Genomic DNA, 25,698 nt, shown 5'->3' with positions numbered 1-25,698 from the left:
AGGTCGCCCACCAGTATAATGCGGGAATACTTTTAAGTTCTAGGTCGCCCACCAGTATAATGCGAGAATACTTTTAAGTTCTAGGTCGCCCACCAGTATAATGCGGGAATACTTTTAAGTTCTAGGTCGCCCACCAGTATAATGCGGGAATACTTTTAAGTTCTAGGTCGCCCACCAGTATAATGCGGGAATACTTTTAAGTTCTAGGTCGCCCACCAGTATAATGCGGGAATACTTTTAAGTTCTAGGTCACCCACCAGTATAATGCGGGAATACTTTTAAGTTCTAGGTCGCCCACCAGTATAATGCGGGAATACATTTAAGTTCTAGGTCACCCACCAGTATAATGCGGGAATACTTTTAAGTTCTAGGTCGCCCACCAGTATAATGCGGGAATACTTTTAAGTTCTAGGTCGCCCACCAGTATAATGCGGGAATACATTTAAGTTCTAGGTCGCCCACCAGTATAATGCGGGAATACATTTAAGTTCTAGGTCACCCACCAGTATAATGCGGGAATACTTTTAAGTTCTAGGTCGCCCACCAGTATAATGCGGGAATACTTTTAAGTTCTAGGTCGCCCACCAGTATAATGCGGGAATACATTTAAGCTCTAGATTTTGGAATCAGTCACCCCACCTGAAGACGGAAGGGTACAACAGAGATCCCCAAACGGGAAACAGTAAAATCCCCAGCACCAAGAAGCAGACAACTGCAGAGGCAAGCGTGCAATTCAAAAGGAAAAAGGAACGCGTCTCAAAAGAGGCAGTTTGGGAACGTTATAGCATGCCCAACATAACAATTTTGATAAAAGCCATACCACCAAAGAAACAATGGAAAGGCTTGAAGAAGAGGGCATGTTCCCAGCAGATCAAGCGAAGTGATGAAAACTGGCATTCAAACGTTAGCAAAGGACCAACATCATCTCCCAAAGTCACAAGATAAAGGCATCGGAGGAAAGCGTTAGCCGACAAGAAAGCAAGGCAACAAGAACAAGTTGAGGATGGATGAGATCTCATGATCCTCAGTCTAGCTTAACTTCTTGTTTTTCTTTTTAGAGCAATGTAACAGGGAGATCGGTTAAGCAGTAGCATCCTACAGCAGCATACAACAGCGCACAACAACAGCAAGCACTACAGTCACACGGTAGTCCCAGCTACCAAAATTTCCCGAACTACATTGACCTGATTCCTGTTCAGCCCAGGATATGTAGGAAACCTCTGAAGCAAAGGTTCGGTCAAATCTTTTTCAAAAAAATGCTTCACACGGAGTATTCGGACGGGCAAAAATCGCTCGATTTATCTTTGCGCGAAAACCCTTCGTGTCTTCGTGCAAAGAGGGGCAGCTGTAAGCACGTGATTTTTGCTTCACGGACAATCGCTCCAAAAGAAAATAAAAATAGTGGCAAATGGCTTCGCTGTACAATTTTTCGATCTTTCTGTGACATGTGTTGTTAGTCATTTGTGGATCTGTCCATTTTTTGCATTTAATCATTAACAAACAAAATACAGAATATGTATGTTAGGATGATTAAACCACAATTCGGTCAGTAAAAGAAAATTCAAAAAATATATATATGTGTGCATCGTTCGTTCTAGGCTTTTAGTTAACTTACTTAAATAATTTTTGTGATAATTGTGTTAAAATGTTGCATTGTTGTTTAGTTTTAATTTCGTTATTTTTATTATTTATTATTTTTATTTTTGTTTTAAAAGAAAAAATGAAATTAGAAAACAAAGAGTGAAGGAAATCGGTTTGGGCCAAAAGAAGTGAAACAAAAACAGGCCCAAAACCAGCATTCAAATCCGGTCCAAGTCCAGGCCTGCCCAGACACCTCCTGAAACGACACCGTTTCAGGCCAATCCATCTCAGCCGTTCCAATCAATCCAATCCAACGGTCCAGGATCACTTTCAATAACCCGTTTCAAAGCCCGACCCAGGAACCAATCCGATCCAACCCCTCACTTAAACCAAACGACCCCGTTTAACTACCAAATGACCCCGTCTCATTTCTCACCCTCAGATCCAAGCCGTTGAGATCATCTGATCTAACGGCTCAGATCCGATCAACCTCCCCATATATAAACCCAGCCCTTTACCCCGCACCCCCTATCCGAACCCCACCTCTCACTCGTCTCCTTCCCCAACCTGAAACCCCCAAACCCTAGCAAGCCGCCCTAGTTTCCCTTCCACCAAAACCAGGCGGCATGAACACCGGTGGCCACCTCCTGAACACCCTAAGACCCCCTCACTCTCCTGAACATGGATCTATTACTCCCTAGCCTCGAATCGCTTTCCTTCGTCTCGAATCTTCGTTTGAAGATTTGAGTCGAACCCGGACCTATGCCAAACCACCCCATCTTCATACCAGACACCCCCCTGACCTTCCTCGTGACCAAACCAAGCTTGGTTTGGTCCGAATCTACCCACAACTCCTAAAAATCCAGATCTGAAAATCCAGACCTTAGAACACATGCACCTGGGGAATTCGGCCAGTCTTGAGTGGGGTTTGAGGTTCAATAGATCTTAACCAAGGTGTTCTCATGTGAGAACACCCTGGTTAAAATTTGTTCGGCCTCAAGTGGTCAAAGTTGAGTCTGATTTGGGTCCGTTTTGATTTCAAACTTTGTCGGTAAGTTTTTCTTTCCCTTTTTCGTTTATATAAACTGCTGATTAAGTCATTAGCATGCTTTGTGTTAATTGTTTGTTATTTTCTGATAGTTTCTTAATTTCTTTCATCTCTGTAAAGACCTTTTATTTGGTCGATTGGTTTCTGTGTATGATTTAAATGTATCCGATGATAAGCATGTCCGATTAGTATAGTCGTCGCATGAATAAACTTATATAGGTTCCTAGTGACTGACCAAGTTGTCCGAAGCCCTTTAGGTCCCTGTATGTGTTGTTTATTTGAACGACTGATTATTACCTGTTATAATTAGTATAGTCGATTCGATAAATGTCGTCGATCAGTTTTCTATAACTAATGAATCGAATGAGCTAATAATGTCATATGACTAATTGAACCTTGCCACTGACTGAATGCCCCAGCATTGTTTGAAATGGATTGTTTGCATTGTGAAACTGACTGAAAAGGTTCAGTCCAGGCAGTCTTGAATTTGAACTTTCATCAGTTCAAAAATACCCTGATGCTGCAATAGGCAGGGCAGTAATAATCAAGGGTTAACAAGGGTATTCTGGGGTGTTAAAAAGGACAGAAAGATTAGTTTAAATGAGCTGACAAGTAGGGTACTAATTTAGGATTAAACTAATACCAATGGGGAACAAGACACAAGAGTATGGGGCTTAAAATGAATAATAAAATGATGCCCATAACTCTTGATTAAACAAAAACCAGGCGTGGGGAATAAAGGGGCTGGCACCAAAAGATGCTTAGGCATGGGCTTTAAAGAGTATGGGCAGACTGCAAGTTGCAGAGGAGGGCAGCTCAGCTCACTGGGTCATTTGGCTTATAAATAGGCCATTCGAGAACTTAAACAGGGCTGGACTTTTGGTCTTCAGAAAAAGAGAAAACAAAGTGGAAAATTTTTTAGTCTTAGGACTGGAGTTTTAATCTGAAGAGAGGTCTAGTGAGTCAAAAGAAAAACTGAAAAACATAAGGTAGCTTCCAGTAAACATTGCAACCAACCACTGTCTGAAAGTTGTATAAGAGTGCATTTTGGTCAAGCTGTCTTGGCCAAGTTCTGTTGTTTGCATTGACTGAGCTATTTCTGGTTGTTGAATTAGTAGTTTTGCTGTATTGAATACTCTGTTGTTGCTTCATCATTCTCTCCTGGGTTCATTGGTTTGGTACTCGACTATTTGCTGGTTCTCGTTGGTTCTGGGAAACATTGTTGTTTGTCTGTGGACTGTGGACACCACTGGGATTGTCCATTTGTTGTCCGACTCTTTGCTGAGCTTCATCATTATTGGCTGGTTGTTTGTTGCTGTGTTGTTGCTGTGAATCTGCTGATTGTTGTTGTTTGCTGTGTGCTACTCAGCTTATCCCTTTCCTTCTTCTTCTGTTCCTCTATACCAGGTACACACCTAAGACACTGTCAGATGTAGCTGGAAATTTGAGCATGAATGTAAAGGAAAGACCTGAAGAATGTTTTTTTTATAGATATAGATTGTTACATTAAATATTCATGCAATGTGTAATAGTTTTACATTTTTGTTCTGGGTACTAGAGGTAGTCTTCATGCCTATAAATGTCAATGTATGGTAGTTGAATGCTAGAATGTGCATATAGGTTGGTGATGAGAGTATGCCCAAGGTAGTAGTTTGTATCTCATATTTAGTTCAAAGGTGTAGTATAAGCCTGTAATGTATGCCAAGCATGAAATTCGTACACTAACTAAGTTCTTTCCTTTCCAATAAATTGCTATATATGACTCTTAAAACCATGTTTTAAGATCAGGAACACAAATTCAGGGCCTCAACCTCACAAAGGTCGAGTTCAGGCCAAAACAGGCCAAGCCGGCCTGCTTCGAACAAGCAGTGGCCCAGGTCTGGCCAATCACGCTTGGGCTGGATTTGGGCCCGTGATTATTTGTTCGGACAGCCTCGTTTCTGATTTTAGGCATTTCTGAATGTTGTTACAAACAACTTGCAAGCATGTAATTAATTAGGACTATCTACTGTTTTCAATTGATAAGGACAAACGCGATAAGAAACGTAGTTGCTATAGGATATCCTTTTAAAATAAGAACGAGATGAGCCTCGATGAAAATAAACAAAACGTGCAGATGTGGGGCCCTTGTTTAAATGTATATTATCGAAGCATTTAGGTTCCAGGACGGGTTGTTTAGCAAATCTCACAACCCTCCTAAAATAACAATATGTTAGACTCTTTAGGACGCGCCTTAATAAATCTTACCTTCTTAAACTCGGGTGCGCATTTATGTGACCCAAATCCAATTCTCAACGGAGTCGAAATGTGTTTCTAATCACGGGTACATTGATTGTGACGTGGTTCGAGATGCATGTCCATGACGTTGCAAATTCATTAAAAAATAAAGAACGAGATGAGCCTCGCCAAATAAAAATACAAATTGCGGGGCCCTCAGTAAATATTTGCTTTAAAAAATTATTTGGACTTCGGGATGGACCGTTTAGTAAAATTCCACGGTCTTACCCAAAATAAATACGCTAGTCGCTTTAGGCGCGTCTTTAATAATTTAATTTCCTTAAACTCGGGTGCGCATTGATGTGACCCAAATCCAAATCTCAACGGAGTCAAAGTGTGTCGACGACCACGGGTACATTGATTGTAACGCGGTTCGAGATACATTTTCACAACGTTGCAATTCCTGATAAAAACAGTAAAATGATAAAAGCGGTTAAAAGTTAAATTTTGCACATAAGTTCACACTTGTATAAAATCAGATAATCAAGCCGAATATGATAGTTAAGCGACCGTGCTAGAACCACGGAACTCGGGAATGCCTAACACCTTCTCCCGGGTTAACAGAATTCCTTATCCGGATTTCTGGTACGCAGACTGTAATATAGAGTCATTATCTTCCTCGATTCGGGATTAAAATTGGTGACTTGGGACACCCTAAATCTCCCAAGTGGCGACTCTGAAATTAATAAACCATCCCCGTTTCGATTGTCCTTTAATTGGAAAAACTCCCTTGCACCCTCGCGGGCGCGGAAAAAGGAGGTGTGACAAAACCTTTCAAATTTAAAGCTTCAAGCTGAGAATTGTTCTTCCAAATCTATTATGATTATCCTGAAAACCAAAATCGATGATTTACATAAGTTATAATACATCATATAAGGCTAGTCATGCCCGAGAACTAGCGAGCGAAGTGCAAATGCTCAAAAAAATCGGTCGGGTCATTACAGCAGGTGCGAGTTGTACCAGAAGACTCCCAGCTTCAGCAATCTTTCAAACTCTAAATACGATCCATTAACCATACGAAATCAACTCGAGGCCCCGGGACCTCAATCAATTATACCAACAAGTCCTAAATCATGCTACGAATTTAATCGAGCCTTCAAATCACATCAAACAGTATCAAAAACACGAATCGCACCCCAATTCAAGCCTAATGAAACTAAGGAAATCCAACTTCTACAAACGATGTCGAAACCTATCAAATCACGTCTGATTGACCTCAAATTTTGCGCACAAGTCACAAATAATACCACAGACCTACTCCAACTTCCGGAACCCCAATCCGAGCCCGGTAACCACAAAGTCCACTCTCGGTCAAACTTCCAAATTTCTAACTTCCATCATTTCAAGCCTAGTTCAACTACGGACCTCCACATCACTATCCGGACACGCGCCTAAGTCCAAAATTACCCGATGGAGCTAATGGAACCATCAAAACTCTATTTAGGAGTCTTTTACACATATGTCAATATCCGGTCAACTTTTTCAACTTAAGCTTCCAACCTTGAGACTAAGTGTCTCAATTTATTCTGAAATCCCTCCGGGCCCGAACGACTACCCCGGCAAGTCACATAACAACTGAAAAGTATAAAATGAGCAGTAAATGGAGGAACGGAGCTACAACTTAAAACGGTCGGCCGGCTCATTACAATTTTGAATTTTCAATTCAAAATACCTCAAAACTCTACCAAATCATGCCAAAATCGAGATTCAAACTCCTTAAGATGTACCCAATACATTCTAATAGCACTCACTCAAGAGAAAGCAAAAATTTAATATTTTTATTACAGATAGCTAATTGGCTAATATTAGTAATATTTGGTTAATATTAGCAATATTTTGTGAATTGGCCAAATTTTATAATAAGCTACTTATAAATGGACATAGCTGATAGTTTTCCAAATACAAATTGCTGAATCGGCCCAAACTTGAGTTGGGCAAGCGGTTATGACTCGTTGTTTATTAAATCAACCTGCAGAAATATTGAACGAGTCGAGTCATGACTCTATAAAGACTCACCTTTTTTAATGTGTTATCATTGCTAACTCAAGCTACTCATTTGACATCTTGAAGTGTAAATTCGCTTGGTAAAATAAAACTCGTCCAATTGGTGAACTTTTGTTTTCGTCATCCAATTCGGAAAGTTAAGTAGAAAAAGTAGAGTTATAGCTCATTATTTTACCTTTGTTTACTTAACCTGTCTTGACTTGATCAAAATTCGTGATGACTGATTTATTGACATAACCATTGGAACTCAATATATATGAAAACAAACTTCAAATTCGATGATCGAAGCTAACTTGTAATGATGATATAGATAAAGGTTAGGGACTTAGAGGGCTGATCTACTTAGGATTTGTTACTATAACACGAGGGTCCAGATGTAGACTAAAGGCAGATATAGAATACTAGTAGTAGATATATTTTTTGAAATCTATACATTTATTTTTTTCTAGTATGCACTTATTTTCACAAAAAAAAATTATTGCTACAATGATACTGCTCATCTACTCATTTAATTTTTCATCCGTTTTTTAGACACTAAAAAGCATATACGACACGCAAAGTGCAATATTTTGTTTCGTGTATCATGAAAATTATTCTTATCGAATTTCAACGATTATATTGACCAGTTATTGGACTAAGATTTCGATATTATTATCTATGTAAAATGAAAAAGAACAACCAAGAAAAGAAAAATGGACAAGAGCACATGGTTGTATTAAGAAACTGAGCTCAAAGTAACAATATAAACCAAGAAAATAGACAAGAGATAAAAAGAGGAAAGAGAGAAGTTTTTTATTTCATCAAGTGTTTTCCAATTCTTTTCAAGTGTGTGCAATATTATTTCTCATTCTTTATTTATAGTATTACATCGAAGTATGTTAAGTATCGAGATTTACAGAGAGATTGACAAAATGTAAAATAGGGTTCTTAGGTTGAGAGAAGGTTCGAGAGAAAGCAGATATTTTCTACGTTGAGAAATGTCAATCTGGTTCCAAAAATGAGGGACTCCTCTTATAAATAATGGGCCTAACCCGGTGGCCCAACTAATACAAAACAATGGACTCAATATAGATATGGACCTAAGTTACAAGAATGGACCAAATAGTTTAGCCTTTATCTAATATTCTAACAGCCCCCCTCAAGTTGGAGGGTGATAAAACCCCCCAACTTGCGAAGATGAAAATGATGAGCAGGCTTTGGAAGGGCCTTGGTAAGAATATCAGCAACTTGAGCATTACTGGAGACATGACCCTAGCTGATCAGCTCATCACCAATTTTTTCTCTGAAGAAATGACAGTCCAGCCTATATGTTTACTCTTCTCATGAAATACTGGGTTGCGGGCAATGTGCAAAGCTGCCTGATTGTCACAATACAAAGGGATGGGAGAAGAAGAAGGAAGACGAAAATCTGATAATAACCTGGAAAGCCAAGTGACCTCAGCTGCAGCTTTACTCATGGCCCTATACTCAGCTTCAGCAGAGGAAAGAGAGACCATAGGCTGCTTTTTGGATTTCTAGCTCACCAAACAATCCCCAAGGAAAACACAGAAACCAGTCACAGATCTTTTACTATCAGCACAAGAAGCCCAATCACTATCACAGTATACCATCAAGGAAAGATCAGGTGAATTACTGAAGAAAAGTCCAAAATCAGAAGTGTCCTTCAAATAACTCAACAAGTGTAAAGCAGCCTGTATATGGGGAACACAAGGAGTCTGCAAGAACTGGTTGAGATGCTGAACGACAAAGCTAATATCAGGCCTTGTACGGGTCAAGAGTTTTAACTTACCTACCAAGCACCTATACTCTTCAGTCTTGGTAAAAGGCTCACCAACGAAACCTTCAGTTTCTCATTAAGAGCAAGAAGACAAACGACAGCAGAAGAAGCAAAAAATCCAATAAGTAATGAACAAACTTCTTTTGATGAAGAAGAACCCCAAAATCAGAATAAAGAACCTCTTAAGAGAACCAAGGTCCTAAATTCTAAACTGTTCATACATAAAGCCTTTTACGAAAGAAATCTCAGACAAATCAGTCCCAATAAGGATGATATCATCCACATACACAGGTAAAATGACCAAAGAAGTCCTAGAACCCCTAGTAAATAGGGAGTGATCATTTAAAGAATGAGAATATCCTCTAGAACAAAAGGCCTGAAATAATTTAGCATACCATTGTCTGGAAGCCTATCTCAAATCATAGAGGGACTTAAGTAGCTTGCAAACCAAAGGAAAATGAGAAGAACAAGAAGGAGGAACAGATAATACAGGAGGTACCTTCATAAAAACCTCATCATCAAGATCCCTATGTAAGAATGCATTATTAACATTAAGTTGAATTAGAGGCCAGTGTTGCTTGACAGCAACAATAATTAAAGATTTCACAGTGGACATTTTAACAACAGGAGAAAATATTTCATGAAAATCAACCCCCTCAACCTAGGTATCACCCCTAACTACCAACCTGGCTTTATATATTTCCAGACTCCCATCAGCTCTATATTTTACTTTGTATACCCATTTGCAGGCTATAGGCTTTTTACCGGGGGTAAATCAATAATATCCCAAGTTCTATTAGCCTCCATAGCCTCAAACTCCTTTCTCATAGCATCCTACCACTCAGGGATAGCAGCAACCTGAGAGTAAGTGTAAGGCTCAGGGTTGTGGAGCTATATAGTGGTGGCATTGAAGGAAACAGACTCAGAACTAGAAGGAGCAGGGAGAGATGCAGAAGGAGGAAGGGTAGGACATACATAATCCTAAAAATAAGCAGGAATAGTATGAGGCCTACTAGATCTTGTAATTTGAGAAGGAGATTAAGGAAGAACAGAATGGGAAGAGGAGCTAGAGAAAGGAGAGAAAATGAAATCAGGGGAACCTGAGGAAGGAGAATGAGGAGTAGAGATGGGAGAGGACTGGGGAGAAGAAACAGGAACATGAGGAGATAGGGGAGAATACGAATCATCAGAAAAGTGACTAGGAACAAAGAAGAAGGTATGCCAAGAGATGAGGGAACAAAAGATTTTGAGAAAGGAAAGACGTGCTTATGAAAAGTCACATCTCTGGAGACAAAAAATGATTTAGTGGACAAACTGTAAAATTTATAACCTTTTTTGGCAAATGCATAGCCAATAAACACACATGGGATAGACCTAGGATGAAACTTGTCTCTATGAGGTTTGAGCACAGTTGAGTAGCAAAGGCAGCCAAAGGATCTGAGACGAGAATATAGTAACTCATAGGGACTCTTGTGTTTGAGAAGTGGTGAAGGAAATCTATTTATCACGTAAGTAGCAGTAAGAAGACAATCACCCCAAAATTTAATAGGAAGGTGAGATTGAAATAAAAGAGCCCTGGCAGTCTCTAACAAATGTCTATGTTTCCTTTCAACTACATCATTTTGTTGAGGGATATGAGGACAAGAAGTTGGATGAATGATCCCCTTTTTCAGAGAAGAAAAGAGAACCAGAGGAACTGGAGCCTAACTCTAAAACATTATCACTTCTCACAGTCTGTACTTTAGTTTGAAACTGTGTTTCAACCATAAAGATGAATGGTTTTAACAAATCAAAAGCATTGCTCTTTGCTCCCATCAAATGTGTCCAGGTAGCCCTAGTATAGTCATCTATTGTAGTAAGAAAGTATTTAGAACCAGAATGAGTGAGAGTAGAGTAGGGACCCCAAGTATCTATATGTACAAACTGAAAAGGGTGAGTGAACTGAATAGAACTATCAGGAAAAGGGAGCCCAGTTTGTCTTGCTAAGGGGCAAATGGGACATATGAAAGACTGTTTGGAGGATAGTCTACAATCAAGACCAGAAATAAGTTTCATTTTGAAAAAGGAAATATGTTCAAGTCTATAATGCCAAACAATATCAGATTTATTCATTTTATTTGAATCAACTATGGTATTTACAGATGAATTGTCAATAGCAGCATTATTAGACACTACATGTAGAGAAAAAGCAATAGAAGAATAAGAATTGACATTAACAGATTCAACAGGAGAAGTGACATGTTGGAACAGCTTGTAAAGTCCATTGTCCAGTCTACCAAGCACCACTGGCTTCCTCATTGAGGGGCCCTAGAAAGTGCAAGCAGACTTGGTAAACTGTACAACATTATCACAATGAGACAAAAGCTTGTGAACAGATATGAGATTATGTTTAAAACTAGGGATGTAAAGAATATTATGAAGAATTAAATCAGGAAATAAAGCTAAAGAACCAATATTGGTAACCTTTACTTTATACCCATTTGGAAGAGACACAAGATAAAGAATAAGAAGAGTGATTATATCAAAAAGTAAACTCCTGATGGAAGTCATTTGATCAGTAGCTCCAAAATCTATTATCCAAACAATTCCATTCATACTAGACAACATACAAGCTCTATAAGAAACACCCTCATAAGGCATAATCTTACCAGAAAAGTTAGCAAAAGCAAAGAGAGGTGGAAAATGTGGGGAAGCATAGATTTGGGATTGTTGTAATTAGATCATCACCTGAGAGTATTGATCCTTGGTAAGACCAGGTATCACAGAGGACTACTCCTTCTCAACAGGACCATCAGAACCACAAGGCACAGAAGAGCCACCAGAAGATTCAAGCTCAACATGTGCAGTAGTTCTGTGAGGGGGAGGTCCTTTGTTGAACTTGAAATTGGGAGGATATCCATGTAATTTATAGCATTTGTCTATAGAATGCCTAGGTTTCTTGCAATATTTGCAGATGAGAGAAGACTTGGGAGCCTCAAAAGAAACCTTGGAAGGAAATGATGGCTTAGAAGTCCCAACATTGAATGAAACAGACTGTGGAGAATTGGGAGGCAGAAGACACCTGTCTATGCTTACCATCATATAATAAGATGTTGTACACATTCCCAACAGACGGAAGGAGTTTCATCTTTAAAATGTTGCTGCGAGTTTGCATGTAGGTATCATTCAGACCCATAAGGAACTGATAAACCTTCTACTCTTCATCTTCAGCAGCCTTACCCCCACAATTACAAACTCTAACCTTATAAGAAGCTATTTCATCTCATAGTTATTTGATTTTATTAAAGTAAGAAGCTATGTATAAAGACCCTTGAGAGATATGTGCTAATTCTTTATTTAGCTCAAAAACTCTGGCCCTATCAGCCTTACTGTATCTCTCCTCCAATTCACACCAAATATCTTTAGCATATTCAGAGTATTCTATGCTACGAAATATTTCTTTTGACAAAGAATTAACCCACTATGACACTACAAGATCATTACACCGTTGCCATTGACGTGCCAGAGGAGATCCTGGAAGTGGCTTTGTAGAGGTGCCATTGATAAAATCAAATTTATTATGAATGGAGAGAGCAACCAAGATGTTTCTCCTTCCAGCTGCCATAGCAAGCTTCTATCAAATGGACTAGAGACCAAAGAGGTTCCCAACACATCTAATGGATGTACATATAATGGATGACATGGATGTGTAAAATCATCTTCGTAAAATATAGTACGAGATGCAGTAGAGGAAGAAGAATGTGTAATTGCAGGATTATCATTCGTCATTGAGAGAAAATATATCAATAAGAAACAGTCAGCAATTCAACAAACAAATTTATGAAATATGAAGAGAGAACTGGTGTACCCCCTATTTTGCAACCGAAAAGAGAACATCCTTGTGATCGAACTTCTGGCGGCTCAGCTAAACACCGACGAGAAAACCCTAGCTCGAATCAGATGAGCAAATCAGCCAAGTACAGTCAAATATCCAGAGAAATAGTAAAATCCAGCAGAGACAGACGATAATGAGAAGAAATCATCCAACAAAAACCAAACAAAACCATAATCCACCGTGAATGCAGTCCAAACGAAAAAAAACTCGATGAAAACTGAAGAGGTTAACATCGATCGGAAGCTAATGATACGATCTACCAGAATCTATGCTCTGATACCATGAAAATTATCGAAATTTATAGAGAGATTGACAAAATGTAAACTAGGGTTCATAGGTTGAGAGAAGGTTCGGGAGAAAGCAGATATTTTCTACATTGAGAAATGTCAATCTGGTTACAAAAATGAGGGACTCCTCTTATAAATAATGGGCCTGACCCGGTGGCCTAACTAATACAAAACAATGGACTCAATATAGACATGGACCTAAGTTATAAAAATAGCCCAAATAGTTCAGCCTTTATCAAATATTCTAACAAGTATACAAAAGAATGTCATAAATATTGCATTAAACATTTGAGATCATAGAAAAGATGATGGGAAGATTATGAAAGTGTGAGAGTTACAACTATAATGGTGAGAAATAATGGAGGTTCTCTACATAATGGAGAAGAGTAGTGAGAGTTATATTTGATTAGTGGACATCCATATAAATATGTATTTCATAACAAGTTGTAGATACTGTAATGTGTACAACGATGTCGGCAACCGTGTGGTCAATTGAAGGAAATTACAACGTCCAATTTTTGTCTCATTTTGATAAATATCTAAAGTAATTCCACTATAAATGCAACGGCATCATTAACAAATTCATCCACCAATCCAACGATTAAAGGAATAGGGACGAACAGAAAATCGGTTTTTGTGCAATTAAACAACAGAAATGGCAAGAGCCAACTACAAAGTATCAGTCGTTCTTTTCAGCTTTGTTCTTGTTGTTCCTTCTCTCCGTTTACGTGGCAGAAAGTAGAATACTTTCATGTAAGTATCAAACCTAAATATATTACCTTGCTAGTATTAATTATGCCCAAAAAGACCCATGACCCTAAATATAAAAAGTAAATTTTATTTAATAATATATTATTTTCTTGATGGGTGCAGCTGAAACTGGAACAAATTCTGTTCTAGTGTGCAGTAAGATTTATGGTGCAAATATTGGAGACACATGCTTCAGCATTATGGAAAATTTCAGTGTGACCTCTGAGGTTTTTACTGCTTTCAACCCTAACCTCAATTGTGACAAAATGTTCGTTGGTGAATGGATATGCCTTGATGGTTCCTCCATCTAAAGTATAAAGCAAGGGATTATCAAGCTCAAGAAATAAATACTCAAAATTAAATCAGCACTGTCTGATTTGCGAATAAAGAGTAAAGCTAATGTATGATTAAAAAAGCAATTTAATCTAGCTTTTTTGTATTGTTTCGGGTTTTCTTTTCATATTCCAGCTTCTTTCTTCAACAATTTATATAATTAATTCATGTTCTAAGCTGATTTTTTAGCGTACTTCATAATTGATCTTTATATATAACTTGCACAAGACGATCAAATTCTATCTATAATCTACTTATTCCCTCTTTTGAGCAGTTTTGGTATATTACCCAGCTATTACTACTAGCATGACATTCTTAATTAAATTAACTTGATGGAATGAGTTAGAACCATTTGGAAACAAAATACCAAATCAAATTGATTTTTTTATTTGATTTGGTAATTTGTTTCCGATTCCTAAACGTTTCGTAGTTTCACCACTCCCTTCGCAAAGTTAATTTAGACAACGATAAAAACTAAGAATTAATAAAGGTTGTGCAATCAGCAATCAAAATGAAGTAATGATACATGGGATACATGTGAATGCATGAAACCATTTTTCGATATAAAATTGAACACAACACCTTGTGGTGAAAAATCACATAGAGAATATAATAGATTATTCAATCACCACTCCTCACTTATTGATTTCTATTAGGCTTAGGGCCAAGACAAATACTAGATCAAGAAATTGGTAATTTTCCTATCCATGGTTTAATGGCCAAAACGAGGATTTTCACTCTTCAAAAAATGCCTTTCGCGAAGGATTTGTGGTCCATTCTTTGTTGAAGTTGGTGGGTTCGTATTGCCACCTTGAGATGGCCCAGACGGTGGTACTACATTATTTAAGATAATTTTACCTTCTTTTTTCATGATCATTAGTCGATCAGTAAGGGCGTCACTACCAGTGAAGCCCACTATGAGGAAAAGCAGAAAGAAAATAGTTGTGCTAGGGCAACATAATTTTAGAGAAGAACATTTCTTAAACGCAGACATGGTAAATAGATGGGAGGAAAACTTGAATTTTGCCAATCAAGATGCCACTTCTTTATATAGGTTATGGTGTGGTGTTAATATTGAAGTACTTGCCATGATAATCACATTCAGAATATTGAACATAATCAGAATACTTGAGTTTTCAAAATTTGTACATTACTTTCTTTTGACACTTAAAGTCAAGAAGGCAAGTTAGTAATTCACAAGGTATCATAGAAAAAATTGTTTTGTCTTATTAAAGTGAAGAAGGTAAGTTATTAAATTTCATATGTATCATTGAAAAAACATATGATTTTCTTCATTCAATCAGATTATAAACAATCAACAAACATAAATGTCAATAATATATACTTCAATAATATAATTTGCAAAATAGTCTATGTATGATTTATAATAATAACAACAACAACGTGTCATTTCCAAGCAATTTGAGGTCGGCGATATAAAATCTTTATTCTTTTCATTCAGCTTAACTTATATCATCATTAGTACTAAAATAAATTAGAAGTGCAATTAAAAAGTATATTGGTCATTAGCAAATAATAATAATAATAATAATAATAATAATAATAATAATAATAATAATAATAATAATAATAATAATAATAATAATAATAATAATCTACCAAGTCTAAAACCTATTCTCAATTAGTAGGCATCACCGATATGGATTTTTCTCTTCCATTGTACTTTATCTTTAGCTAAATCTACGCAGCTTACAATGATTTATAGATCTTTCGAAACAATTTTCTTCCATGTAACTTAGGTCCACCTCATCCCCTTTTAACACATTTACCTATTGCAGTTTATTCCTACAGACCAATGTATCTGTAGGTCAACACATGATATAACCAAACCATCTTAAACAATCTTCTCTTATTTTATCATCAATGTGTGATACATGTACCTTCTAGTGAATTTAATTATTTTAATCTCATTTAATCTTGTGTGAGACGCATATCCTTCTTAGAATTCACAATATTTTTTGGAACACTTTTCTTGTGAATATGCTAACTTTAACAACCCAACATTCACTACCATATAACATAGCCGGTCTTATCACTGTTCTATAGAACATATCTTTCAGCTTGGTAGGCATCCTTCTGTCACATAATAACCTAGAAGAACTTTTTCATTTCAACCATACGGTTTTAATCCTATGGATAACATCTCTATCCAGGGGCGTATCTAGGGAAGGATCCATGAGGCATGTGAACTCATGCTCCCCTCCCTAAATCATGTATAGTAATATTATATTTTTTTAAAAATACTAAATATATGTGTGTACACCCAAGCTCAAAGTATCATATAATGCAATGATTACTGGACAGTGAATTATGAGTTCAAATCTCATGTTAATTATTTTATTTTTTTAAAAGGTTGAATACATACATGGCCCCTTAAACTTGTCCAAATTTTTCACTTGGACACTCAAACTAAGCCTTATTCCTATTAAACACTTTGATCTCTATGAAATATGTACCAATTGAACACAAATTTGACAACTCTTAATAAACTAGAGTGCGTGAATATCACTTGCCAATAACATGGGAGATCAAACCAATGAAAAATTGACACGTCAAGGAAGAAAATAAAACGGTCAATGTGTGAAAATTAAAAAAGAAGAGTAACATTGACTGATGGTGGCCGGCGGTGGAAACACTACTTTAGCATGTCTTCTTCCTTCTTCCTCTTTACATCGAGAAACATATTAAAGACAATACGATGGTGGAAGGTTGTAAATTTCTGGGGATTACATGGCAGCGGCTGGGAAGTGATTGTTGGAGAAGCAGCAGGGATAGTGATTGTTGGAGAAGCGAAACTGGAGGTAGAAGAATGAGCTTGTATTCAAATTATGTTTGGATTTTGCTTTTAGGATTATTGAAATGACATCCCTTTAATGTTCACTGCTAAATATTTCACGGTATGTTTGGAATTCATTTTTAACGTACTGCATTTAAATACATTCAGTGCGTCATTAGTATTATGTCTAAAAAACTTCCAACCTTCAGCATTTCTCTAAATTAAACTGTAGTTGGTGGCAGCGGCAGCGATGGTATGAACATAGAAAAGAGGAAAGGAAAAGAATGAATGTGGTGGTAGAAGTGGTAGGAGTGACGGAAAACAAAAGGGCAAGGAGAAGGGGTAGTATATCGCGGCAAGAAGTAAGTATGCCGGAGGGTGGTGGTATATGGTGGTGGAGATCTAGGAGGGGAGAGGTAGGAGGAAGGAGAACGTAAAAAAAAAATTAAAAAGAAAATATGGCCTCTCACGCTCTTAAAGAATGTGTCTTACACGCACAGTTCCATGTTACTGAATTGAGTGTAATTGGTACACTTGAGGTTGGATTAAATGTTCAATAGGAACAAGGCATAGTTCAAGTGTCTATATGAAAAATTTGGACAAGTTTAAGGGTCTTCTTATGTATTTATCCTTTCTTAAAACTATGCACCCACGGGAGATGGACATGTCACGTGTCACTTTTTGAAATTCCTATTCTTTTATTCTTTTATGATTTCACGCATTGAAATTCCTATATTCTTTTGTTACCATAAAATTTATATGGTTAAACGAAATGTGCATATTAAAACTAGTAGCAATGAATGATGTAGCATATAGTCAATGGATTCAACTGATCCCAATATTTTCGATAGGGAGTAAAGAATACAGATATAGATGTAAGAAAATTACTATATAAATATTAAATTTGAACTTATAATTCCAAAAGTATAATGGATGCAATAGTAGAACTAAAGATTGAATCCCTAAAAAATCCACCGCTTCGTAATAGTGCATCCATCCTCCCAAATTCCTGGATCCGCCTCTGTGACTCTATCTATCGCTAAAAAGGTACTCCCTCCGGTCCATTTTAACTCATTTTTTGACTTTTTTAACACATATTAAGAAATTTATATTTTAACATTAGTTAATAATAAAATTGATCATATTAACCTTAATTTGCTCATTGGAAATATAACAAACGACTCCTAGGCTCTTTACTCCAAGAGCAACCTTGGAAAGAAGAAATTAATTTCTTCTTGATATTTGAAACAATAAGATATTGTGAACTACAAAAAAGGCCAAAAATCCACTTACAGTGGACCGGAGGGAGTACTCCGTAGTACCTCTTTATCTTTTTAGGAAATTTTACCTCCTATAGAAAAGCTTTACACCCTATTTATTATAAATAAAAATCTTTTTAAAATATTATTTTCTATAGCTACCTTTTAGTTTTTATAGCAAAATATGTATTTTTGGCCACTTCCTACCGTTAGCCATTAAATACGTTGTCTAATATTTTTTTCTCTCTCATTCTTTCAGTTTATTCTTTCCCATAATCACCACATAGTATCTTATTTCTCTCTACACTATCTCTCTCTCACATCACCATTGTCTTCCCCATTGTTGAACCACGATTCTCCTTTATTTGCAGGTTCTCTCTCAGATTGTTCTCAAACCCTGGAGTAGATTTGCTGGATTTCATCTATGTTACACATGAGTTTCAAAATGTCTTGATCAAAGTTTCTGATATGAGTTGTATCTTTTCCCAAAGTGGAAGGGACATGGTCTGTTCATAGCTGAATTGATTTTGAATGTTGACATGGAAGAGGAAAGGACAGAGGAGAGGGTGGCAGCGGCTAATGAAATTAGGATTAGGTTTGGGGAAATGGGTTAAACCATTCACATATAACAATTGAAATGTATTTGTAGGTTCATCAACAACCATTGAAGCCGAAAGGAGAACAAAAATACGCAATGACCCTAATTGTAGATGTATTTATATTTTCGGGTCCGTATACATTGAACTTTAGTTTGTACAATGGTTTCTCTTCTTGTATTTAGATGTCTTTTTATGTATTCGACAAGGCATACATATTTATACAATAGTTTTCTCTTCTTGTATTTAGATGTATTTATATGTATTCGATAAGGCATACACTGATTTTGACTGTTGTATTTAGATGTATTAATATGTATTTGAATTCATACAACAATATTTTTAAGTACATTGTTAGTTCTATCATTTTGATATTATTCATCAATTAGTTATGCATTCAATCTAACTGTATTCATATGTATTTTCAACCTAACTGTATCCATCTATATTTAAAACAACAATACAATGAAATACAGTAAGATACTCTCAATACAAATAGAAAATCAATGAATACAACCAATAAAATATACTCAATAAAGCCATAATACCATGTATTAGGAATAAATAAAATATTGTGAAAACAAAAATAAACTTGAATACATCGAACAATGTCAGGAAAAAAACTCGAACTGTATTAGAAAAAAAAAGGGACTGAAACTCTGAAGAATGCTCTGCTTTTTGGTGTTTAGCGTCTAATAAATCTTCTCATTAATTGGATTAATAATGTTGTGTGTTATAATTGATTTAGGTGACTTATATTAGGAGTGTATCCCGTTAAATTAGCAGTTTTCCGTTATTAAACAACTGAAGAGACCTATTATTACGTTGTATTCATGAATACATGGTATGTATACACATGAATACAGCGGCTGACAACTGGACTGCCCTATTTTTAGCCGATTTTTGCTATTGTATTCATGAATACAATAGCTCGAGTACATCGAATACATTATCATAACAAACTGAAAGGAAGCTAATGAAAGTAATTATGTATATGGTAGCTATAGAAAGTTAATAGCCACTAAACAATAGTCATTTCTGAAAATTCCTCCTCTTTTTACTAGTTCAAATATTGACTTAGCACTCCCTTAAGTAATCATCTATTAGGAGTTTATTTTACTATATTAACCTTATTAATGGTAATTAAATTTTATCAACAAAGCAACGATTTGAAAGTGCGGATACTTAATGAAAAGAGTAATATTGGAAGAAAATAATAAATCTCACTTGATTTATTAAAGAAGACCAGTAAAAGAAAAAAAAAATTGTTTTTAGTGTAATGGACTAGTAAAAAGGAATGGAGGGAGTATAATTGTATAAGACAAATCGTATTCCACTGCTTGTAGTTTTGAAGTGGACTATTTCTTGAATTTGATGATTTTCGAAGCCTTTTGTCTGAAGATTGAAGACTCTGGACTTTCAAAATGATGTAGATGCAAAATGTACCATGCCCTCCCAGCTAATAGGATTTTTCACAGTCAAATTACTAAATAAGAAAAATATTAATGACAGTCTAAATAATTAATTTGTGTTATGATAAATATTACATTATGGTGGATGTCTACTCTTCTTACATGATCTTCGTCTTAAATGTTTAATGACATATTCAATGACATATTTGTATGTTCAATGACATATTCCATGACATATTTTCTTGACTTTTTATGCCTATATAAAGGTCTTGTAATAGATAGGAAAATACACACAATTGAAGAAGAAAATCTCTCCCTTCTCCCTATCTCCATTTCTTGTTCATGTTTTACTAAATTACTTTATTTCCTTGTTCCATATTGTTACTTTGAGTTATATTTCATAACACGTTATCAGCACGAATTAGTCTCTATTTTTTACCCTAAAATTGAATTTGATTTTCTCATCGAAGTTAAAAAAGTTTGCGGTGCTGCCAATTGCAATAACTAGGTAATATGTTTCAATTTGGGTTGTTAACTCTTTGGTTATATACAGGATTTTGTGTGAAAACTATTACTGATCATATCATGCTTAGCCAAGTTTTTGTAATTCATCCTAACGTTGAAATATTAACTTTGCCCGCATCACAATAATTATACTTTTCATTTATAAGCCTAGTGGTATGAATTATTTGGATTGTTAGATTCTTGTCTTGATCAAAATAAAATTACCTATGCCTAATAGCAACAAGACTGTGAACGTATAAAGAGTATGCAATGCATATTTACTACTCCTTTGTTTCTTTGAGTTGAATTTGGCTAGACTTGATGTCGCCTTGGATGGTGATTTTCCCCCTTTATTTATGATAATTGTTGTCAATTAGAAGCAATCCTCAACTGATATATAAAAGAAAATCATCTTAATGATCAGGACATAAATGAGAATTATTAACTTCTGACAATAAAAGGCATTCATATCAATTTTTTTTTTTTGAAAATATCATAAATGAGGGCGATGACTATATCTTTTTGTTTTTCTAGAGAGCATAATACTTAGTTTCCACAAAAATGCATGGTAACTAATAATACTATTATTCTATTTGATACATCATTTTCCTTAATGTTCTAGTCATATCACTTTCATCTTGAAGTAGACTTGATGTTTGCTACTAACTTACCATTTTTAAGTATTTTATATGAATGATGCACAAGCTACAACTGGTAAGTTGTTATCTATAATGTCACTTTTCAGGTAATATAAATGCTAAATTTATGTATTAGTACTATATATGTGTTGTTACCTATATGGTGTACTTTTGATAAATTTATTCACTAATTTCTTGGTTGAATTGAGTGAAGGAAAGTCATGGCATTAAATCAAATCCAATAGGTAAGGTATACCCCGAAAATAACAATATTTTTGAGAGAAACTCAATAAATATAATGAAAATAATTTTATGATCCATTTAAACTCTAATAGAATTTAGAAGAAATATTCTGACTACAAACGGTTGTATTTCATATAGTTGCTACAAATAATTGATAAACCTTTACGCTGATTTGAGATTTTACTTATTTAAGAAAGCTAATTTGATTTGCTAAGTTGCAAATTAATTGTAACGACCCGACCGGTCGTTTTGAGCTCCGGCGTATCATTCAACAGTTTGAGGCCATGAGCGGCTTCATCTTAGGTATATTGACTTGTGTGTATGGTCAGAATTAAAATTCAGGAAGTTTGGAGTCAAATCTAAATGGAAATTCTCATTTTGAAAGCTTAAAATTGAAGAAATGAACTAGGATTAGAATTTTGAGTAAACGACCTCGGAATTGGGATCTGAAAGTTCCAGCATGTTCGTATGATGATTTTGGACTTGGGCGTATGTCCGGATTTGATTTTGGGTAACCCGTGAGCATTTCGGCGTATATTGTGAAAGTTAGTACTTTAGAAGAATTTCATAAATTTAGGTTGGAAGGCATTTCAGTTTTTGTGACGACCCAACCCGTCGTCTCCTGTAATTCCATTCTGTATTCCTCGTTATATGCTTATTCATGCTTCAATATGTGTACTTGGTGAATTTGAGTCAATTCGGATCGAGTTTGGTAGAAATTGGGACAAATAGTCTTTTGAATGAAGAATTAGTTTGGAAAAGTCAACCGGAAGTTGACTTGTAAGTTAGAGGTCTCGGAATTTATTTCCGATGATTCGGTTAGTTTCGGGGGATAATTTAAGGATTGGTAGCGCGATCGGAAGTGAATTCGGATGTCCGGAGGTCATTTTGAAGTCATTTGGCTAAGTATAGAAATTTGAAGGTTTTTGAGAAAAATTCGACCGGAAGGGGAAATTTTGATATCGGAGTCGGAATGTGAATCCGAAAGTTGGGGCAAGTCCGTAATGTCGAATGTGACTTGTGTGCAAAAAGTCATTCCGGAATGATTTTGGTAAGGTTTGAGACACTTAATCTCTTTTAAGGAAGCTTAAGTTGGAAAAGTCAACCGAATATTGACTTATGTGTTAGAGAGCTCGAAATGCGAATTTTATGGTTCATATAGCTTCGTTAGGTAATTTTGGACTTAGGAGTGTGTCCGGAATATTTTTGTGATGACCGGTGTAGAATTAAGCTTGAATTGGCAAAGTTAGTATTTTGGCGAATTCCGGTTGATAGGTGAGATTTTGATCCGAGGGTCGGAATGGAATTCCGAGAGTTGCTGTAGCTTCGTTATGTCATTTTGGACTTGTCTGCAAAATTTGAGGTCATTCGGACGTGGTTTGGTTGGGTTTTTTTATCAAAAATGGAATTTGGAAGTTCGTGAGATTCATAGGCTTGAATTCGATGAGGATTTGATGTTTTGATGTTATTTTGGGTGTTTCGAAGGTTGGGACAAGTTTGAATGATATTGTGGGACATGTTGATATAATTGGTTAAGGTCCCGAGGGCCTCGGGTGGATTTCGGAAGGTTAACAGAATGAAATTCGGACCAAAAAGAAAAGAAAAAGCTGCAGAAATTTCTGCTGCAATTTTCTGCAGGTCTTTGGACTGCAATCGTGGAGCGTACTTCGGAGGCCTATATCTTTTGATCTACAAGGAATTTTGAGATGGTTTAAAAACGAAAGTTGTAGCCCTTTATGTCTAGTTTCCAGAAAGCTAAAGAAATCGTAATTTGGACATCTGTAGAGAATGTTACAGTCGATTGAATATGACTGGTGGAGCTCGTTCTCCAGAATTTTCTGATTCGGGGAGCCTACTTTAGAAGCTCATATCTCGGGATATATAAAGAGTTATATGGTGTACAACCTATCAAATTAAAGATCTTCGAGTCTAGTTTCTAAATCTTCAAACCGTTTGTCATTTGGATACTTATACAAGACGTTATGGGTGTTTAAACAGAAGGTGTCCGACAAGGAAAATTTTTAATAGGATGTACAACTTGTATAGCACAAGTGCAAGGTACAACTCGACGAAGCACGGGCAGATTCTTTTAAACACGGATTTGGCTTATTTCTTTCATTTCTTTCATTTGGCTTGGATTATTTTGGAGAGAATTTCAAGGGGGATTTCATCAAGCATCAAAGGTGAGTTGTTTCTACTTATTTCCAAGTTAAATACATAGATTAGAGCTGAAAACTCAAGTAAATTATGGACAAAAATGGTGGTTTAGGGCTTGAAACTTAAGAGAATTAAATGGTGATTTGAGGGGTCAAATGAACTCCGATTTTTGTGAATTTGGTATGTATAGACTCATGGCGAGATAAGGGTCGTATTGATGTAAAAATTTCTGAATTTTGAGACGTGGGCCCGGGGCTCGGGTTTTGCTAATTTCGGGATTTTCGACATTTTTTGAGTCTTTTCGATTGGGTTATATTCCCTTAGCCTATTGTAACGTATTCGTTGTGGTTCTTACTAGATTCGACGCGCGAAGAGGTCGATTCAAGAGGAAAGGGCATTGCGGACTAGTCTACGGCCGATTAGAGGTGAGTAATAGATGTAAATGATGTTCTGAGGGTTTGAAACCCCGGACTTTCACATCGTAACGCTATATTGAGGCGTGACACGCACTCCATGGCGAGTAAGGGGTCGGATACTATTGGGGATTGTGACTTGGTCCATCCCGTGTGATGTTTATACTATATTGGTGATTGATACACATACTTCATTAATATTACGGGGCTTGATGCCATGTTTGGGGCCTTGTGCCAATTTGTAAAATCCTTCGAGGATTGATATTACTGCTTAGCATGATTTGCATATCGTTTAATTTCAGTCCAAGGTTTTAAATGTTGTTTTGCAAACTCAGCCATAATTCTAAGTGTTGAAAACTTAAATGATATTTTTAAATATATTCCGGGCTGGGAACTTCTGTTTTGTAAATGCCCAAGGGGCTTATTATATTATTTTCTGGACTAATTATAAAGTGACTTGAAACAGTGGTAACAATGACACTGTGTGATATACTTGAAACAGTGGTAACAATGACACTGTGTGATATACTTGAAACAGTGGTAACAATGACACTGTGTGATATACTTGAAATAGTGGTAACAATGACACTGGATGATATACTTGAACAGTGGTAACAATGACACTGTATGATATAAATTGGTCAGGTAACAATGGCTGACCGGTCAGGTAACGATGACTGACCAAGATATTGCGCTTGGGCTGTAGGAGCCCCTCCGGAGTCTGTACACACCCCCAGTGAGCGTCGTCGACGATAAATAAATATGGATGGCTCGGGCTGCACGCCGCAGTGGGTACTGGAATGTACCATTATATGCATTGCATTGCATTCATGTATTTCTATTTATACTGTTGTTTAGATGCTCAGTTCCATATGTTGCTGTATATTTGGATTTTAGCTTACTTTGTGTATTTACTGGATTTTCTTATCTTCGGACTGTAGTTACTTTTATTACTCACTGGGTCGGAGTACTCACTTTACTCCCTGCACCTTGTGTGCAGATCCAGGGCAGTCTCAGGCTCAGTAGATCCAGTTGATCAGCAGATCCAGCCTCTAAGAGTATCGAGGTAGCTGCACGGCGTTCGCAGCCATTGATCTTCTCCCTCCTATCCTATCTCTTTATTTCCGCATTATCAGACTTTGGATATACCATGTATTAGGATGATATTCTGTATTCTAGAGGCTCAGATTCGTGACATCGGGTCCTAGTGAGATTATATTGTGTATTTTGTTAAATTCTTCAGTACTTTAATCTTGCTTAATTGATATTTCTTTCCGCTATTTTTGATAAATTGGGTTAAGTATTGAATAATGGTCGGGCTTGCCTAGTAGTGTGTTGGGCGCCATCACGACTGGAATTTGGGTCGTGGCATTAATTGTGTACAACTTTCTTGGCATGTGATTGAAATTAAGGCTTGAGAATGAATCTCAATATTGTTTAGCCTATTATACCATTGATTGAGGGTAAGACATCGGGATCAAATCCTGATGCACCATATGATAAGAGTTGGGTTTGAGTCTCAATTCATTATGGCCTAACATGCCTTTATATTGGTAAGACATTGGGTTTGATTCCCACTATACCATATTGATGATATAATGAAGACAAGTGGTTGAACAACGAACGTGGGAGTTCCAAAGATCAAAATAATAATAATCATCACTATGATTATAAAAGGAGAATAATAAGGGTTCTCAAAATAGTCCTTCAAAATGTGAAGGCAATTTTTGCCATCAAATTGGTATGAA

The 25,698-nt window shown here is 36.4% G+C and overlaps 2 long non-coding RNA genes across 2 annotated transcripts; both read left to right on the top strand.

Annotated features, from left to right (window-relative positions):
• Nucleotides 1–13,445: 13,445 nt before the first annotated feature.
• Nucleotides 13,446–14,112, top strand: LOC107784724 (uncharacterized). The gene is made up of 2 exons (XR_012696009.1): nucleotides 13,446–13,601; nucleotides 13,722–14,112. It is a non-coding gene; the product is annotated as an uncharacterized LOC107784724 (long non-coding RNA).
• A 9,298-nt stretch (nucleotides 14,113–23,410) lies between these two features.
• Nucleotides 23,411–25,225, top strand: LOC142164922 (uncharacterized). Its single transcript, XR_012696008.1, has 3 exons — nucleotides 23,411–23,563; nucleotides 23,896–23,962; nucleotides 24,951–25,225. It is a non-coding gene; the product is annotated as an uncharacterized LOC142164922 (long non-coding RNA).
• The last annotated feature ends 473 nt before the right edge of the window (nucleotides 25,226–25,698 follow it).

Source organism: Nicotiana tabacum, chromosome 10 (assembly GCF_000715075.1).
Source record: "Nicotiana tabacum cultivar K326 chromosome 10, ASM71507v2, whole genome shotgun sequence".
NCBI lineage: Eukaryota > Viridiplantae > Streptophyta > Magnoliopsida > Solanales > Solanaceae > Nicotiana > Nicotiana tabacum.
Note: the sequence above shows the minus strand (reverse complement) of the source record. Positions and strands in the feature narration are given on the sequence as shown.